The sequence below is a fragment of the Aegilops tauschii genome, chromosome 2, assembly GCF_002575655.3.
Source record: "Aegilops tauschii subsp. strangulata cultivar AL8/78 chromosome 2, Aet v6.0, whole genome shotgun sequence".
NCBI classification, from domain to species: Eukaryota; Viridiplantae; Streptophyta; class Magnoliopsida; order Poales; family Poaceae; genus Aegilops; species Aegilops tauschii.
Genome location: NC_053036.3, coordinates 629,953,816 through 629,964,222, shown reverse-complemented (window position 1 = coordinate 629,964,222; position 10,407 = coordinate 629,953,816). Strand labels below are relative to the sequence as shown.

General features: G+C 42.0%; 1 pseudogene; it reads right to left on the bottom strand.

Annotated features, from left to right (window-relative positions):
• Positions 1-5,867: 5,867 nt before the first annotated feature.
• LOC109733692 (microtubule-associated protein 70-1-like) lies at positions 5,868-10,145 on the bottom strand (annotated as a pseudogene).
• Between the last annotated feature and the right edge of the window lie 262 nt (positions 10,146-10,407).

The following is a 10,407-nucleotide window of genomic DNA, read 5'->3' as shown; positions in this document are numbered from 1 at the left end:
GCATTAGTTCACAGTAGTCTGAAGGTGTTTGATTTAACATAGCGCGCACACACACAAGTTACTCGCAAGTTGTTGAAGAAACCCATGGTACTCTGATATGCTAAAAATCAGGTGCTTGTAATCTAAAGTTGATCTTAACATGAGGGCGGTAGGTCATTTCTGCTGTTCTCTCAGTTAAACTCAGAACTGTAAAATCACAACTCCATAGTAGCCCATTCCTTCCAACTTAGCAGAACACATGATGAGATGCGAGGGCCGACAAGGTTTGTACAACAGCTGCTGAAGAAGATTTATAAAGTTTCAGTAGCCACAATGCAGCAGAGATTTACACCAACAGGATACACAATTGCCACTATCTACTCTTGATTGTAGCTAAAAGTTGAAGTTTGCACCGAGAATTGACAGTACTCTTCAGTAGCCACAGTTGACAGTACCAATTGCTATAGCTGCTGAATGTCTGATTAACAAAATGAAAAGATTGAAAAATTGCGACTCCTGATGCCTGAAGAATTACTACCCTGATTATAAGGATTCTCTCAAATGAAAATTACATGGTGGATGAGGCAACAACAACACCACCAGATAACTGAGTTTGTTCCTCAATCCCCCTTACTGCTTCAATGTATCCCCAATTCTGCAGTGCATCAAGGGCTCTTCAAGTCTACGCCAGCAAGGACTAGCCAAGACTTAATCACCGTGATCGTCTTGGTGCACCGGTCTTTGCAACCTTTTGGACACGCTGCTGCTACGTTGCTTGCGTGTTTGCAAACCCAGACTTTGATGCTCATAGAGCCATATCAAAGTTCTGTTAATACCGCATTAGCCTGTGAACTGAGCTACTTGCCTGCGTTGTAAATATTGTTGGTCGAACTGTTGACGTATAATGTGTTGCCTAGTCTCTTCCATCAGATCGGTCTTTTGGTTGCATTGGCTAGAGCATGCACTTCTACATGGTATCGGAGCCAAGAGGTCTCAAGTTCAAGACCCGGCTGGCGCAATTAAATTGCAGCCCACTTTCGGTCCACGTTTAGGCCTGAGGGAGCCACACGTGAGAGGGAGTGTTGACGTATAATGTGTTGCCTAGTCTCTTCCATCAGATCGGTCTTTTGGTTGCATTGGCTAGAGCATGCACTTCTACACGAACTCTCTTCTTACTCCTGCCTTTTGTCAAGGACATTTCCAACTATTGTAAATACTCGATCACTACGCTATCTCGTTTATCTATGGTTCTCGCCAGTACAATGTTGCCTGCTCTGATTTCGAATTAAAGAAGAGTTTCAGGCTGTTCTTAACCTGCCATTCTATACATACTTTTACTGATAGTGAATCAATGCATTCCCACCAAATTTCATATCTGCTGTATGTTTATACATCACAAGGGGTTTACTTTTTCTTATAATCACTTGCTGTTACTATGAATAATCTGACTGCCTTAAGATGCTTCTGACAGTGACTAATATGCCACCATACTGCTATATTATAAAGATCAAGCTTTCTTTTCTTAACGTCCTCACTCATATAAGATTGCCAATGCGTGTACATAAATTTCTAACTCAATGTTTATTTCATTGCGACATTTAATGAAATAAGTGAAAACAAAATTTCAAAACAGCAGATAAAACTGTAGATGGAAAAAAACGCTACGTAATTGCGCTCTAAGGGCACGGCCCACTCCATTCTCCATCAATTTTAACAAGGTACGAACAATCTGCCCAGCAAAACACTGTGCGCTGGATCTTGCTGCACATCTAATCCACTGCCTGCTCATGCTTTTGATTAAATATTCCCATCTCATACTCCCGATTTTATATCGCTGTCTACAAACCGTGTACGTCATGGTGTCCTAAGCATTTGGATCCATCCGATTTATACCTAAAAAATGATTCTACCAGGTCAGATAGATTGATTCTATAACAAAATCTTCCCAAAAGCAACTATATCAGCCCCTAAGTAGTTCCAGTATATACTTGACCACTACGTGCTCACCAAAATTATTCTGAAAACTAAACTGGCTACACAGTTTATCACTGTTTTTTTCACAGACTACACACTTATGATCTAGATCAGTCTAACTTTTTATCTTTACACACACAGGATTTGCAAATGGATGCTGTTCGTATTGCCCCAACAGTCCTCTTGGATGCTATGTTAGACACCCCTCAACTCCCAAAGGCTCTTTAACATGGTAGAGGCTTCCATGCTCAACCATTGTTCTTCAATCACCAAGACCTTCCAACCGCATATTTAGCAACTACAAAACCTTTTTACAAGAAGCTACATTTGATTACTATTTTTAATCAACCGTATGTATATTAAGACTCTTTCAAAATCAGCATATAAATGGAGCACATAAAAAAAGCTTAAGAATAGATAATTTCAGCCTCAAGAGAATAAAATCTGGCAGGGCGGAGAACCCTTAGCTAGCAACTACGAATGTTTGCTAAAAACAAGCCAATGCAATGAAACGAGCGGTTTAGACAACAAACTAAATTTGAAACAAAAATGAAAACATGCATGTTAACAAGGCCCAGACATCCAAGGAAGGAATTAGCAGCATTAGACACACTGAAACAGTATCATGGGAACACAGAAGCAACAATGTCAATCATGACAGATCCAACAATGGTGATCATAAGACTTGGGCGACAAATATGAAAGGTTCACACTAATTATCATGAGGATGATGCATGTTGACACAGTTGATGCCGCAGACCTGTCACTTGTGGACATCGGAGCACCTGAACTCTTGCGCATCCATGGGTTGGATGCGGACCGCAGCCACGCCCTTGAGCTCCACCTCGATGGAGCACTCCTCCTTGGTGTCCGGACACTTGTCCAACTCGGCAAGCTCCTTCTTCAGCTTCATCTGGCGGTGGTTGAGGTCCTTTCTCCACGCCTCCAAATCCTCCTCCTTCTCCTGAAGTTCAGTGTTCCAAGCCTTAAGACCCTCTGTAGTCTTCTCCAGCGCCTTCTTCCAGCTGTCGAGTTCATCCCTCTCCCCGGTCTCAAGGAGCAGGGCTGCCTCCCCCTCCGCGACACGGGGACGAGGAAGGTAGGCAAGAGAGGGTGCTAAATTTTTTTAAATAATACATTTTTTTATTAATTTTCATAAATATTACGCTGGGTAATTTTTTTCAAAAATAATACACCGTCGGCCCGCTGCAGGCCGACTGGGCCTAGTCAGCCCACAACAAGCCCATTGGACTCCAGTCGGCCTACAGCTGGCCGACTGGCCCCTGTCAGCCCACTGTGGGCTGATTGGGTCCTGTCGGCCCACTATGGGCCGACTGGAGCTAATTAGCTCGTTGTGGGCTAATTGTTTTGCAAAAAAAGTAGGCATAAAAAATATGTTTAAAAAAATGTTAATTATGTAATTAAAAAATGTTAAACGTGTATAAAAAATGTTCCTGATGTATACAAAAAATGTACAATATATATGCAAAAAAGTTGACATAACAAATATGTTTTAAAAAGTGTTAAGCATGTATTTAAAAATTGTTAAATGCGTGTATAAAAAATGTTCCTTATTTATACAAAAAAAATAGAATGTGTATGAAAAAAAGTTGACACCAAAAAAATATGTTTAAAAAGTTGACATTTTTTCAAATACATGATTAAAAATTGTTAAATGTGTGTATAAAAAATGTTTCTTATCTATTCAAAAAATATAGAATGTGTATGAAAAAAGTTGACACCAAAAAAATATGTTTGAAAAAAATGTTCCAGTTCCATACAAAAAGAGCAACCAATCATACTTAGGTCCGTGATGCTCCCATACCGGATCCAGAGCTGGAACAGTTTTCTATACATGTTTATCCTTTCATTCCAATACATGAAACATTTTTGTGTACTCGTTGAACATTTTTTCAAATACATGATTAACATTTTTTTCAAACATATTTTTTTGGTGTCAACTTTTTTCATACACATTCTATATTTTTTGTATAGATAAGGAACATTTTTTCAAATACATGATTAATATTTTTTTCAAACATATTTTTTTGGTGTCAACTTTTTTTCATACACATTCTATATTTTTTGTATAAATAAGGAACATTTTTATACACACATTTAACAATTTTTAAATACATGCTTAACACTTTTTAAAACATATTTTTATGTCAACTTTTTGCATATATATTGTACATTTTTTGTATACATCAGGAACATTTTTTATACACGTTTAACATTTTTTAATTACATAATTAACATTATTTTTAAACATATATTTTTATGCCTACTTTTTTTGCAAAAACAATTAGCCCACAGCGAGCCAATTAGCTCCAGTCGGCCTACAGCTGGCCGACAGGACCCAATCAGCCCACAGTGGGCCGACAGGGGCCAGTCGGCCAGCTGTAGGCCGACTGGAGTCCAACCGGCCTGCTGTAGGCCGACTAGGCCAGTCGGCCTGCAGCGGGCCGACGGTGTATTATTTTTGAATTTTTTTATCCAGCGTAATATTTATGAAAATTAATTAAAAAATGTATTATTAAAAAAAATAGCAGAGAGGATGGCGGCGGAGGGAGGGAGAGAGTGGGTAGGGATGTAGGGGGCAGCAACCCTAGAGCTGCCAAGCTGGGCCGTGGCGCGCCCCAACTGGGCCCGCCCTTTGGGACTGAAATTGGTGCCAATTTTTTACAAATATGAACACAACTTTAATTTTATCAACATCATTTAAACTACAACGAAATTTCCAAATTCCTGAATATTTCTATATTTGCAAAAAATACTTTAAAAAGGGTACATATTTTGAAATTGGGAACATTTTTTAAATTTTCATAACATTTTTTAAAATGCAAAAAGAATTAATTGGTTAACAAAAATTGAGTTCAGGAACAAATTTTGAAAACCTGATATATTTTTTAATTGGTGAACAAAATTTTAAAACAAGAACAATTCGGAACAAAATTTTCAAAACTGAGAACAATTTGAATAACCCGAACAAGTTTGTAAAAGCGCTTTTTTGTATATACGAACAAAATATTGAAAATATGAAGGCATTTTTCTTTAGCTTCTAACATTTTTGTAAAGCACAATTTTTTTTCATAAAACGCAAACAAATTTTGAAACACAAGCATTTTTTGAAATTGTGAACAAATTTTGAAAACGGGGTCATTTCTTGAAATTCCAAAAATTATTTGAAATTTTCGAACAAAAGATACATGAAAATAAAAATAAAAAACAAAGAAAAAGATAAAAAACACAGAGACAAAAAAATAGAAAAAAAGGTCTAATAACCTTATGGAAGGTCTCAAAAACCTATAAAAATCGCTGGGAACCCTCCAAAAGATTCCTAAAACCGGAACGTGGCTCGCTCGCCCACGTTCGTGTGTGTGCAATTGATCGACTGTTTGACGCAAAACACGTCAAATAGGGTTTTCCCCAAACAACCACCTACCTGCTTGGCGTCAGCAATTCCCCTACGCCCGCCCATCATGATTTTACTTGTCGTCGAACGCCACGGCTTAAGTGGTGGACCAATCGTCCTCGCCCAGTCCCACTCGACCAAAAGTGGCAGCCGTCACCGAGCCACTCAGACGCCCGGTCTGCACTCGGCCAGACATACAACGTCAGTGTGCACGGGGAAAAAATTTGGTCTATCATAAAACACAAATCAAAAGACAAACAACTTCAGAGAAACACAAAGCAAATGTATTTTTTTTTCATAAAGAAGGCAAATAAGAATGATAACATGAATGATATGTCGGTAAGGAAACATACTCCCCCAAGCTTAGTTTTTTGGCCTAAGTTGGGCTTATTGCTCTGATAATGTCAGAGAGAAACGGAGAAGAAGAGGGAGAAGGAGAGTGTGTGTGTGTGTACTTAAATGGTTTCGATGCTGCATTTTTACAGTAGACAGATTGGAATTCACCTTCCAAAAAAAAGGCACACCAGCTTAACTGCACTATCATCATCATCATGTTATTATTCACAACCACTTGGCTAGCATAAAACACCACACAAGATCTTGGGGAGTAGGATTACAAACAAAAAAGATTGCAAGGCCACACCATACCTATACAACAAAGTGTTTCAATTCCACGATGGGAATTGAATAAAAACACCACCAAATCTCATCAACGACACTAACTTCACCCGACTCGAGTCGCTGATTGATTGATTTCCGCGACCACGAGATGTAGTAGGCACGATTGATTAGGGTCAGGCTCAGACTCGACACTTCTGGGCACCAAGATGCAATGTCTTCTTGTTTTCTCTACACAGAAGTCAGCAGAGGGTCCCTGGATGCCATGATTCAACTAACTACACAAGAGATGCTCCAAGGTCTTTTTAATACTTCATATCAGCATCACATGTTGCGTGCTGAACCGCTCCGAGGCAGAGTCCTGAGATACACACAAAAAATTCTTTAACTAGCACATACCGTGCCTAGTGGAGTTTGAAACAAGCATGATGCTTGTTTATCTCAAAATCTCAACAGAGAGAATGGTATCTGCGGTAGGGGTGTACTGTACCTTCCAGGTGGCATCTGTGAGGCAGAGGTGCTTGAACTGCCGAACCTTCTTGCTTTCGTATCCTGCTCTTTCTCTAATCGCATAGCCACCACCTCCTTTTCCATGGCAGCTACATCCCGTCCCATCTTCTTAGCCTCTGATTCCATCGCCTTTGTTAAAGTATCGATTTTCTTAGCCAACATCTGCACATCAAACCACTCATTAATAGTATGCGGGCAAAAGGAATGCGGAAAAAAGTGAGGGCAGCCTAACACTATGATCCTCGCATCAGACTAAAGTTACCTCAACTGCATCATCCTTGTCTTTCAAGCTTTGGTCCTTTTCATGACAAAGCCTTCCTGAGAGCAACGACCTCCTTTTGGAGCATATCATACAGCATACCTGACACCGTGTCCTCCGACTAAACAGATGTAAATTCACTAGGCTTCTCATCTGAGTTGTTTGACTCCTTATCCTCGCTGGAGTCGGTAGATACGTTCATGCCAACCCCATTTACATGGCCCTTATAGCGGTCAAGTGATCTACACCCTCCATCAAAAGACTTGGATGCCCCCTTCGCATGGTTCACCAGAGTAGTTGTGGTGGTAGATACTGATGTTCTCATCTGGAATGATGGCCGCTTTGATAGAAAGCCATTGGTCTTGGATGCACTCTCAGCACCACCAATAGATTAGCGGCGCGCAGCACTTGCATTGGTTCGAGATGTCGACATTCTCAATCCTTCCTCAAGTACTTTAAGCCGTAGCTGGAACTTGTCCTGCAATATGCGATGCAGATCACAAATGAAGAGAGCGGGAAGAGCTAACTGGTAGGACTTCATGAGAAACATGAAGAAAAATATATACCTTCAGTTGAGCTTCTGATCTTGCGGCCCTTTCTGCTATAGCAAGTTTATCACGAAGTTGCTGCATTTCTCCCTGTAAAAGGATAATCCTCCACAAGTTAACAAAAGTGCCATGGTTTAGTCTAGTCAAAGAAGAAAATGTGAAAAGGCTACAATCCCATTGAGGGGCTTCTAGATATCCATCCAGAAAAGGTCGAGTAAGACTAGAAGATGTGAGACATTCATTACTTACTTGCAGAAGCCTCCGTTCTTCAAGCCATTGCTTAACAGGCATTACTTTATCATTGCCATCTTTCCACTCATTTGCCACCACTACCGCGACCCTATTTGCTGAAACCTTTGCATGGGCAAGCTCACGATCCAGAGTTTTCATTTCCTCCTGAGAACAACATGCATGTAAGAAATATTGACTTGTATGACAATGAATGATTTCGGGTACACTAAATATCATGAACTGCACGAATAGGGGTTCAAGCCATCATGCATTACATTCATCTCCTGAACTTTCCGCTGATAGTCCCTCACAGCATTTGCCATTGCACCACCAGCAAGAACAGCTTCTTCTAGCTCTCTGACGGTCTGAGTAAGCTTTTCGACCTCAGCAACCTTCTGGCGGTGCATTCTGTCCAAGATTTTGTTCTCTTCCTATAGAATACCAAAGACAAAGTCTCATATACCATTGCTGATCGTATGCCACAGCTAGTAAATTGTTTGTAAATGCATGCTTTCACCGTCTTATACCTGACATATTTCGATCTGTTTCATCAATTCTTGGTTTTTGTTTTGTAAATCATCCACCAAGGAAGCTTTCGCTAATGCTATCTGAACTGTCCTTTCTGCTTCCAGCAGAGCAGCTTCCTTGGATTTGGTAAGACGGTCCAATGCCCTGTTGTCATCTTGTAATTTTGCAATCTGCTCAACAAAATCAATGCATTAGTGTTTCAGCAGGAGGGCATTCAATCGACAGAGAACAGGATTGATGGTAGAATCTACAACTGCACATAAAAGTCAGTGATAGAATGCGCCGCTTTGCAAAATTGTGAAGTAGCAACACGTAAATCTACATCTGGACACCAGAAGGTTGCAGTATTACCAACTACCAAGAAAACGGTAGAAAATAAGTAAGATTACAGGAGGTGCTGCATAAAAGCTACCAATATCTTCTGAGAACAAGAACTGAATACAGATTGCTCAAAGCTGGCTAGGATACCCGCAGCAAAGGTTTCACACAAATACAGTTACATGGAACACACTGATCAGACTGCAAGAGAAAATAAGACAACACAACCATATGCCAAGATGAAAAGTACCTCTTGACGGGCTAGTTTCAGCTCGGCCTCCAGCGGCGCAAGGATGGCCTCGATGGGAGGCATGTCATCATCCTTCTGCGCTGCATGAACCCTCCGAAGCGTAGCCTCCGCTGCAAACTGGGCAGCAAGTGCTGCTTTCTTCTCATCGTTGATCTTCTTCGCTTCAAGGTTCTGCAAAATGCCGTGTGCCATCAACAGCTGCTCTCTTCTCAAGATAAAACTGTGAGCTTGGAAGAAAAAAAAAACAGGAAAAGAAGGAAGGGCTGATCATTACTTTGCTTTCCAGGAGAGACTCTGTGAGCTTGAGCTTCCCATCCACCTTTGCCAGTTCTTCGGTAAGCTTACATTGATGCGTAAGGCAAAGTCAGGATTGTCCCCAAAATTTGAAAAATGGACGGAAAAGGAAGGCATTTGAAGTGTAATGATATGTCAGAGGTGGTTCCTTGGTTAGTTTCTTCTACTCTTTGCAAACAAGCAATCCTCCTAGCATTACACCAGAGGTCTAAAATTTCGACGAATGCGTGAAAAGGAAGGCATTTGGAGCTTCATTAGCTTCTCCTACTTGCAAACTAACAATTATCCTAAAATGCTTCTACTTGCAAACTATTCCCTCTGTCCCACAATATAAGAGCGTTTTTGACATTAGTATAGTGTAAAAAACGTTCTTATATTATGGGACGGAGGGAGTAACAAACAGCTATCCAGAACTAGTGAGCAGGTCGTTTTAGTGCCAGTGACAGCTGATACAAGTGCATTCTGAAGGTTCAAGATGCAGATGGAGCTTTCATGAGCTGTAACCGAAAAATCAAGGCGTCGTTTTCGACGAAAAAGACATGGAAATTGCTGGAGGAGAGCTGCTCAGGAATTACATGAAGCCGATGCTCGGATCTGCACAATTTTCTACTAGCCTAGATGTAAAAGAGGCGTTGAATGGAGGGAGAGAGAGGAGGAATTGGGGGGAATTGAGGGGTACTGACATCCTCGACGGCCTTCTCGCGCGCCCGCTCGGAGAGGCGCAGGGCCTTGATCTCCGCCTGCGCGTCGCCGAGCTCCTTCTCCTTGTCTGCAAGCAAGCACCAAATCCGTTGAGCTCCAAAGGCGGAATCTTGCTCCGGGCGGCGACGAGGGAGGGAGGGAGGGAGATCTGGGAGGGCAGATCGGATCGGCAATGGGGGCGGGGGAGCTTACAGTGGAGGTCGTTCTCGAGGCGGGTGAGCTCGACGCGGACGGGATCGGAGCCGTGGAGCAGGCTGATGAGGTCCTCCATCTCCATCGCCGGCTTCAGCCTGGGCCGCTGCTGCTGATGCTGGTGCTGATGATTCCTCAGCGCCCGGCCGTCGCCGTACGGATCGGCCATGGCCGGCGGCAATCCCAACCGCAATCACGCCACCAATGCGCCTGTGCTGTGCTTGGGGGCGGTCAGAGAGAGGGGAGAGTGTGTTAATGGCGTCAGGTCACATGAATGACAGTGTGCGTGCGTGTGATGGAGCCAAGGAGGGAGAGGATGGTCATTTCATTTGCAGCCCCGGTCCACGCATGTTACCGCCATGTGATCATTCATTCATCCACTCGCTCACTCATGGACTTGGCATATGGGGGCTTTTCTTTTCCTTTCCTTTCTTTTCTGGTACACAAAAAACACACACAAAATGGTTTTTCTTTTTCTTTTCGTCGGTCATCGAACCACACCACTTTTAAGAGGTGTTTTCTCAAAGGGTTAGTTCGATATCCGTCGTTGTCGATTTCACGCGTCCAAGAAGCGCCGCAGCGAGCGAAA